Raw genomic sequence first — 7,453 nt, forward strand, 5'->3', positions numbered from 1 at the left:
CACTAATTCAACAACAATATTGTAACAGTGATCAACTGTGAAAGTCTTAGCTACTCTGACCAATTAAATGATGCAACTCAATTCCAAAGGACTTATGATAAAAAATGCTATCCATCTCCAGAGAAAGAACTGATGAACTCTGAGTACAGATTGAAGCATATTATTTTTCACTTTATTTTTCTTGCTTTTTTCTTTTTGCAGCATGGATAATATAGACATGTTTTGAATGACCTACACACACACACATAGGCACCATATTGCTTGCCTTCTCAATGGGTGGGGGAGGGACTAGATGGAGGGAGAGAATTTAGAACTCAAAATTTTAAAAATGAATGTTAAAAATAAAGAAATATTTTAAACATTTTTTTCAAGGAATATCACTTTAGCCATTGAGTGGAGAGGTGATTGTCTTTGTATCTGTATGATTCTTCCTCTGTGTCCGTAAATACACACTCTTCCATCTCTTATTTCTGCCTTCAGGCCTCCATGATCTTGAGATTTTTTTTCATTCACCTGCTCTTCCTGCTTGACTACCTACACCCAATAGACACAGCACACCATAATGTCACTGTCCCCTGGCAGTTGAATGTTTCCACAATCTGACGTCAAGGAAGGCTCATCCAGGCCTTAGGTGTGAGATGTCGTTTCCTGTTCCTTCCCTTAAGAACTTTTTCTGTATATGCTGTAGAGCCAATGACCATTTCATGACATGAAGAGAGGAAGTGAATGGAAAGCCAAGTAAGTCACAGCTACCAAATCAGAATAACTAAATTTATTGAAAACGAAGTTTTGAGGAGGGAAAAACCACTATCCAACATATGTGGGGTACACAACAGCTCTGTGGAGTAAAAGCCCTTCCAGAATAGATTACCATCTCAGGGACCTCTCTCAATGCCATTTTTTCCCCAGACAAGAGAAAATAAGGGGAGAAGTCAAACGCCAAGAGTTCTTACAAAAGACTGAACCTGACTAATATGGAAATATGTTCTGCATGACTTCATATGTATAATGAGTATCTTCTCAATGAGTGAGGAAGGATGTGGCGGAGGGAAAGAATTTGAAACTGAAAATAAAAATAAAACTAGAAATACAAAAAAAAAAAAAGACTGACCCTCTACTGATAGAATTCATGGAGTAGAAAGAAAGACCCCTCAATAAAAATATGAAAGGCAGTAGGACTGAAGCTGTTTTAAAGTCTTTAACTTTAACACCCTATTCTAATATCAAGGTCCCCATAAAAATGAACTAGATGAAGAATCAATTAATCAAACACTAATCAAGCACTTACTATATGCCAAGCACTGGAGAAGAAGTGATTAAGATTTTTCAGTCTTGTCTGACTCTCTATGAGCCCATTTGGTGTTTTCTTTGCAGGGATACTGGAGTGGTTTGCCATTTCCTTCCCCAGATATTTTTACAGATGAGGAACTGAGGCAAACAGAGTTAAGTGACTTTCTCAAGTTCACACAGCTAGTAAGGGTCTGAAGCTAGATTGAACTCAGGAAGATGTCTTCTTGACTCCAGGCCCAACTCTATCCACTGCACCAGCTAGCTACCCAAGCACTTGGAGATATAAAAACAGAAATGGAGGAATCCCTGCTTTTAAGGAGATTATATTTAACAGAATAAGAGGAAAGGCAAAAAATTCAGGCAGGTGGTTGAAATCTGGATAACAGTGAGGTCTTCCAGACAGCTAGGAGGAAAAAGGAGTAAAACCAGAGGAAAAGTTGACATAGATGGGTGGGATCACCGTATGGGAGGTTTAAGATGAGAGCATTTAGACAGGAAGTCCATTTAAACAAATTACCTTGATATTTGCAAAATAGATCTTTGCGCTTGTAACCACAGTTAGGGGGCCAGGCATAAGACTTGGTAAAGCAATATGTCACCTTAAGTGCATGGGAGCTTTTATTACATTTTACCCATCTGGAACTTTCACAAGTCTCAGGGGGATTAGCACAGATGTTTATGATAGTATTATTTGTGTCATGGATGAAGGTGTTAAATTGCACGCAGCGATTATGTGTAATCAGTCCCCACTGCCGCATCATCATATTATAGTACTGATGTTCTGTTCCTGAAACTTTGGTCTTGGGGTTGTCCACATGGAAAGTCCAGAAGTCCAGAGCCTGGGAAAAGCTAGTCAGGTCCAGGAGGAGGAACAAGAAAAGAGTCCACATCACAGCGTGAAACATCTGGTCTTGACAATGGAGAGAAAGGGCAGAAAGAGACAAAGCAACTTCCTCTGAGATACCGGGTCCTCATCCCTTCATGGCTGAAACTCCCTCCACTCCATCTCCACTCCCACTGGTCCTTGCTACAGCCTTATCTCATCTACATCTCCCATTTATCTCCTTATCCTGAGAGATGACTACCATGTTAATCCTAGCTCTACACTCAAGGACTATTGTAAGTGGATATAGCACCAGGTCTGGAGTCAGGAAATCCTGAGTTCAAATGTGACCTCAGATACTTACTTGTGTGACTCTGGAGCAAATCACTTAACTTCTGTTTGCCTCAGTTTCTTCTTCTGTAAAATGGAAAGAATAAAAAGCACCTTTTAGGGTTGTTGTGAGGATCAAATGTGATAATAAAAGTAAAGCACTTAGCACAGTGCCTAGAACATAGTAAATTATATATATATAATATATGTATATATATACTTTATATATACATATATATACACACACATATATATATACGTTAGCTTTTATTAGCTATTATTAGTATCATAAAAACCAAACCTAGGATGAAGGATAGACAAGTCAAGCTGCTGCCCAGGCTGCAACATTCGGGGAAGCGCAACAAGGGACACTTTTTAATACTAACCTTTATAAATGCACATTCTTAGTGCCCACAAATTCCACCCTTCATGGCATGTTGGTATTAATTTTTTAAGAAGTCTAACTTGACTTTTCATGGGATATTGAATGAATAACTTTCAAATTTTGTCTGGGGTGTAAAGATGTCTTTTCTTAGTTTTGCTTAGAAACCCTGACTTCAGGAAAGGAGAAATTTCTCCCTGCAGTATGTATGTAATGTATGGATGCCTAAAACTACCAGTTCCTAATATCCTCAGAAATCAAGTTCCCCATGTCATAAGGGATGGAGAGAATCCCCTTAAACTCTCTACTATAGAAAAGCATTGGAGCTTCTCTTGTCCTTTCCCCTTTTCTCTATCCCTTTGTTATAGTGATTAAACTCATCCCTTTGGCCACTCTCGGTTCCCCAATTGTCACCCCTTACCCACAAAGGATCCTTACAGCTGCCTCCCCTTTTGTGGATACTCTCAAATGGCCAGTCCCATTCTTGGGCTTTCTCCTCTCACCTAGAGTCACTGTTCTGCCTCCTGCTCATTTAGGATCCCGTTGGCTCCAGGGCTGGGAAGGAGCCTTAATCTCTCTTGCCTCTGAATGTGCTCCTATCATATAGTTCCAGTGTGTGGGTGGAGCTGGATAGAGGTGTGGCTTCAGTTTAGGGATGATGTATGGCTCATTATTCTCTGGGGCTATAAAATGTAGAAGTTTTCTAAATTGAAAATTAAATTCAAGCCCAGTCACCCTTCATCCCAACATCACCAGCCACCCATCCTCCACCCACACTTGGGGGAAAAAAAAAAAACAGATCAGAAACCAGGCTTTTCTGGGGAAACCAAACTCTCCTCATATCTAAGCCACTAAAGTATGATGTAGCTAAAGAAATAAGAAATTGGAAATTAAGGCTCCTTGGTTCCTCAAGTAGTTTTGCTTCTTCTATTTACTCTTCTTTTACACTCATATCATGAGGGGAAAACAATCAAATTCTTCCCAAACAACAGAGAAAACTATGAGAAAGATTTCAGCTTGAAATAACAGAAATTCCTCTCTCAAACAAAAGTCAGCACAGCTACCAATCCAATACCTCACTCTCTCTCACTCTCTTTGAGCCCTTCTGGCCTCAGAGCTCTCAGCATAATATTCTCTCTGACCCTGTTTCCCCACATGTGAAATAAGTATACTTGCATAATTATTCTCATAACTTTACTATAAAGACATTACTTTATATACCTTAAAATACTCTACACACAAGAGCTAGTATATTACTATTATTATCAGATCCCAAGCATTATTGGCCTAGTTTCTCCTTTCTCTAGGAATTTTTTAGTACTTTTAAGTTCTAATACTCTGGGCCTCCACCTAATGCCCCCTAAATTCTAACCCTGGGTTAGACTATGCCTAACATAATCCCTGCTCTACAGATAAACTAGAGACTGAGACTGATGACTCCATGGTGACTGCCACAGGGAAATAAGGGACAGATTATGCACCTAATTCAAAACTCAGACCTAAAAATGGGACTGAGTCTAGGTAGATAAGCTAAATTTGGAATAATTTTTTCCAAAGTTAGCTACAAGCAAATGGACTTCACTAAGTGGTCCCTTAATGCCTCTTTCAGGGTCCTAATGCTAGGATAAGCTTTAGAGTTAAATTTAAAAATTCTGGTGATTCTTTTTCAGAAGAAGCACTCTCTCAGCCTATATAGACACTATCCTAAATTACAATTTCTGTTGAAATAAACTATAAAGACTTTATTTTATATTATTAGTATATATATATATATATATATTTCAGGCTTTCTCATTAACATAGATTTGCAAATGTTAAATGTATTATATATTTCTCTTCCATCTTGAACAGTGAATACAAAACATGATTCAGTCTCCTATTATTGATGGACCAAAGTCATAGTTATAAGCACTCATTATCATTATTATTTTTTTAATATCTGGACCTGTGCTTTTGTGAATGTAGGGAACTCACAGAAGCCAAATAGAGCCAACCTTCACCATCATAGGCTGTTAACTCTTCCATAATTTATCATCTTCAACATCTGAGAGATTAAGTGGTTTACCTTTAGTTATATACGTAGTACATGCCAGAGGCAAAATTTGAATCCTGTTCTTCCAGATCCCAAAGTCAACGCTCTATCCACTATGCCAACATGCCTCTCTATAATCTTAATGATCTTTCTCTGCTATAATACAGTGATTCCATCAATGCTTCTTGAGGTGGCTACTTGTCCCCATGATCTAGACTGACTCTAAATTGGAATACTTCTCCTGTTCTGAGATATATTGTTAAAGTTGACTGGCTTCTTCCTCTGATGTCAATCTGTCAGCTGACATTTTGTGCTGTTGCTATGCCTGCCTATGCTCTAATAGTCCCAATACACCTTTTCCTTCTCAGTTGATGTTTCAAATACGCTATGGAGCACAGATCAGTAGTGGAGCAAGATTATTTGAAATCTTAGTAACCTAAGAATAAATAATTTCTAAGAGAGGGTCTGAAGAATGCTCCTATGAATAAACCCAGTTTTATTGTTTATAAATTTATGTTTAGAGCAACGTTTTATACCATGTACTACAATAAGCCCCAAATGAATAACACTCTAAATATCAAAAGGTCACACATCACACATGCACATACACACACACACAAAGAGGAGAATGGTAGGATGTACCTTACACAATAACAGCTAGGAGACACTTTCTTAAAGAAAGGAGGTATACAGTGCATAGAGCACTGGCCCTGGATTCAAGAGGACCTGAGTTCAAATTCGGCCTCAGACACATAACACTCACTAGCTGTGTGACCCTGGGCAAGTCACTTAAGCCCCGTTGCCTAAACCAAAAAAAAAAAAAAAAAGAAAGGAGGTATAGAAGTGACCACAGAAGATACAATGGATGTTTTTTTTTTATTATATAAAACTAAAAAGCTTAGGCAAAACCAAAGTCAGTGCAGCTAGAATTTAAAGAGAAGCGGTTAATTGAGGGCAGGAGAATTTTAGCCAAAAAAAAAATTATGGCAATTCTGAAATCTTTATATATAGGGAATTTATACAAATATAGAAGAACAAAAAAACCATTCTCTAATAAATACATGGTCAAAGGACATAAATAACAAGTTTTGAAATAAAGAAATAAATTAAAGCGACCAACAACCATAGGAAAGAATCTTTCAGGTCAATTCCTAATAATAGGGGAAATGTATCTTGAAACAATTCTGAGTTTGCAACTTACATTTGTCAAATGGGCAAATATGACAAAGGACTAGTGGTAAATTTTGGAAAGACTATATAAAAATCGGAGCACTTCACTTTTATTGGAGCTGAGGAGTAGAAAAAAAATTACTATCTGTACATGCATTTTGATTCGTTGATACCACTATTAGACATATATTCCAAAGAGATCAAAGATGAAGGGGAAAGTCTCATATACATAAATGTATTTGTAGCAGCACTTTTTGTAATATCACAGAAGGGAAGGGAAGGGAAGGGAAGGGACCAGTCAATAGGGTACCAGTCCTCCAAGCATATTAGGATTTTCTCTGTCTGATGCTAACCCATGGAGAGAGTTTAGAATCCTACTTCTGGAAATGTCTGATGGTTGATAATGGAAGGTCAGAATTTTGTCACTACTTCCTGTCTGCCTTTTAAAGAAAAGTCTTTTTTAAGGCTTTTTTCAAAAGCTTTTTTTTAAAAAAGAAGCCTTTTAAATTTCTGATGAACTAGAGCTGAGTGTACATGTATAAAAAGTCCTGTGAAAGAACTCAATTTCATTTTCCCTAGCTGCTTTCCAAGTGAAGGAGTACTACAGACCTCAGAAAGGGGAGAGAGGTAGTGGCAATGACAGGTGCTGCTGTGAAAATCTTCTTACTTCACCTGAGGCCACCATGTAGTCTATGAATAGTTGACCCTGCTGTTTCCTCTCTCTCTAGCGTGTTTACTCCTTTATCATCTTAGGTGAAAGAATATTAGGAATGGCACGATATGGTGGCTTTCAAGTAGTTGGAAGAGTCACCAGAAGTCTATTGACAAGAGTCTATGGAAGAGACTATAATAACTGCTGTAGCTAAACTAGTCAAGGAGCCAAAACAGCTACCAGAAAGGTTCTCTAAGACTGATATTGGGGATATACTAATTGGCACTGATCAAATGATATCAGGGTGAATGTACTAGATGATAGCTTGGTAGTCATAGCACTAGAAGAACCTCATAGTCTCCCAAGGGCGCCCCTATATCCCTAAAGGGAGATGGAGAAGTAGCTCTTCTATGTGAACCCAATCTGCCAGTAGAATTGGGGTTAGGAGAGTGAGCCCAGAGCATATGTATGTTTGTACATACATATGTATGTAAATACATTTATGCTACATCTTTGGGGGATATGAAAGCTGTCTTCAAGTACTGAAATATCAATATAATGGACAATGGATTAAGTGCACTCCACTTGACCCTGAGGGAAAAACTAGGAGTAGTGTTTGAAAGTAGCAGTGAGGAAAAATTAAGGCTTGATTTAACAACAACAAAAAACCCCCAACAATATCAATAATAATAATACTTCCTAAAATTCTAAATATCCAAAAGTGGAATTGGTTACATTAGGAAATAGTGGGTTTCTTCTCACTGCTCAAGGACT

This window comes from Vombatus ursinus, unplaced genomic scaffold (genome assembly GCF_900497805.2).
Source record: "Vombatus ursinus unplaced genomic scaffold, bare-nosed wombat genome assembly UNPS02014894.1, whole genome shotgun sequence".
In the NCBI taxonomy this organism is placed as follows: Eukaryota; Metazoa; Chordata; class Mammalia; order Diprotodontia; family Vombatidae; genus Vombatus; species Vombatus ursinus.